Consider the following 2,373-nt stretch of genomic DNA (forward strand, 5'->3'; position numbering starts at 1 on the left):
CTTTTTCTGTGCCATCACATTCAAATAGTTTTCCATAAAAAAGATAAATCAATAATAACTTTTCCCTACGTTCCGCTTATTTGTTGAAAAATGATTGTGAAACGCAAACGATGACACCATTTTGATACCTCCACGTATGTAGCAAACAAAACCCGGTTAAGTCCATTGACGCCGCGTTTAATCCTCCATTTTTGGCATCCAAGAAGCAATTTGCGACGTGGTGCAGGAACATGGCTACTTTCCTTTATTGGAAGCTGCCAGGCGATATTTGCCTCACATTGACGTCACATGTACGGGACAAGCGGTAGATATCCCAGGTAACACCTAACGTTAACGTAACGTTCCTGTAATGTTCTAAGAACGTTCTTAGAACGTTCTCATCTATTTATACCAAATATAATTTGCCTGCAATGGAAACAGCAACTGTTGGGCTTTTATAAATGTTTTTTTCGCAAATTTACTTTTTATACAGTATGTTGTAACGTTTCCCTAACTTTCTGCGAAAGTGTTGTGTTTTGTGAACAATCTGACGGCGGCTGAGTCAAGGCTGCACGCACAGTAGGTGGCGGTAATGCACACACAAGGTTGCTTGCCAACCGCCATAAAAATCAAAAGAAGAAGAAGAAGAAGGAGAAGAAGAAGAAGACTGCACGCATGCGCAATTGAAGCTGCTCCGTGAGACAAAGAAGGACGAAGGCTAACTACTTCCAGAATCCCGATTTTAAAGCAATTTGGTGCGCCATCCATTTATCACAAGTAAGTATAGAAAGAGTGAAATACGGAGCACGTTTTTGTATAACAATTTCCAACCTACATGATTAATTTCAGACCATTTTACGGTTTTAGCGTTGTGTATAAATGTGCGCCGGCGCTAACTAGCATACATCTCTCGTGCAGGTTGGCTGTTATAAAGTTTCCAAACTGACCAAAGACCAACGAATGACTTCTGAAGAAGGGTGGATTTATTTGTAGTTTAGTTAAACAATAATTTGCCCCGTCAGTGATATGGTTTGAATGCTGCCTGAACGTTCCGAATTTGGCAGACGCGGTGAGGACAATGCTGAGGAAAATTGCCACAAACAAAGTCCTGGAGCAGCTTGTCCTCCGTGGAAAGTCAGGAAAAGTGGCGTTTGAGGACTTGCCCCTTTACAGAATAATACATAGTAAGTGTTAATAATAGGTTTGCATCTTTGAACATATGTTGCATGTATGCTCACAAGGTCGATCTAGCTGTTATTATTACAGTATTTATTCTAAAGGTAATTCTAAATTGTGCTGGTGATTGCAGAGGCATGCAGGGGTGTGTACAAGCAGATGACCACAGCTGAAGTGGATTGTGAGCTTGGAGAGGTCCTGAAACTGGCCACTTTTCAAAAGGGAGGTTCAAAATTTGAGGTACGGAGAAGATAAGATATCCCAATTTTGAATTCCATTTTATTGAAGTTCCACTGCATGTCTTTTGAATTTGCAATTATAACTACTTGCAGGAGAAGAGGAGGAATTAAGAGGGAGGACAAAAAAACGAAAAAGAAACAAGCAAAAGAACAGAGTGAGATGAGAGGTAAATGATAAAGTAATTATGCCAATGTTTTAATTCAATTCAATTAATCTACATTCCAGTGCTGTCTTTGTTGTATTTTGCGATAATTATTGACTTCCAGGATTTGGGTTTCCCTGCTTGGGCTGCTGCCCCCGCGACCCGACCTCGGATAAGCGGAAGAAGATGGATGGATGGATTTACTTCCAGGAAGAGAACCAAGAAGGGGCAGGATACACTGACGCGCACGACCAAGACCACTGCATTCCATTCCATTTGTATTATAGTTATCACTAATAAAGAATTATTTCTGTTGAAATCACTATCACTAATAAAGAATTAATTCTGTTGACATTTCTGTTTGAGTGTTATTCCTGACAATATAGCATAAAAACAGATGTAAATAGCATGTTCCTAAACAGTTCCCTAAACGTTCTAGCCAAACGTTCTTGGCTAACGTTCTGCTAACCAAGCAAGAACTCCACAACCTCGCGTTCTTTGAACGTTATAAACTAACGTTCCCAGAACAATGCCACAACGTTCTCCGAACGTTCACATAACGTTCCCTTGTTACCTGGGATGACCATATCACACCAACTCTCAAATCCCTTCGCTGGCTTCCTGTTCCACTCAAGTCTCCCTACTAACCCACCAGTGCCTCCATGGAAATGCCCCCCTCTACCTCAAAGAACTACTCACCCCCAAATCCTCCACACGACACCTCCGCTCCGGACAGGCTAACCTCCTCCAACCTCCGAGGACAAAGCTACGAACAATGGGAGACCGGACTTTCTGCTCCGCCGCTCCCAGTCTGAGGAACGCTCTCCCTGACCACC

The 2,373-nt window shown here is 42.1% G+C and overlaps 1 long non-coding RNA gene across 1 annotated transcript; it reads left to right on the top strand.

Moving 5' to 3' along the window:
- Positions 1–634: 634 nt before the first annotated feature.
- On the top strand, positions 635–1,812 carry LOC133658051 (uncharacterized). The gene is made up of 5 exons (XR_009827391.1): positions 635–756; positions 898–1,163; positions 1,289–1,395; positions 1,488–1,561; positions 1,662–1,812. It is a non-coding gene; the product is annotated as an uncharacterized LOC133658051 (long non-coding RNA).
- Positions 1,813–2,373: the final 561 nt, after the last annotated feature.

The sequence above is a fragment of the Entelurus aequoreus genome, linkage group LG10 (assembly GCF_033978785.1).
Source record: "Entelurus aequoreus isolate RoL-2023_Sb linkage group LG10, RoL_Eaeq_v1.1, whole genome shotgun sequence".
NCBI classification, from domain to species: Eukaryota; Metazoa; Chordata; class Actinopteri; order Syngnathiformes; family Syngnathidae; genus Entelurus; species Entelurus aequoreus.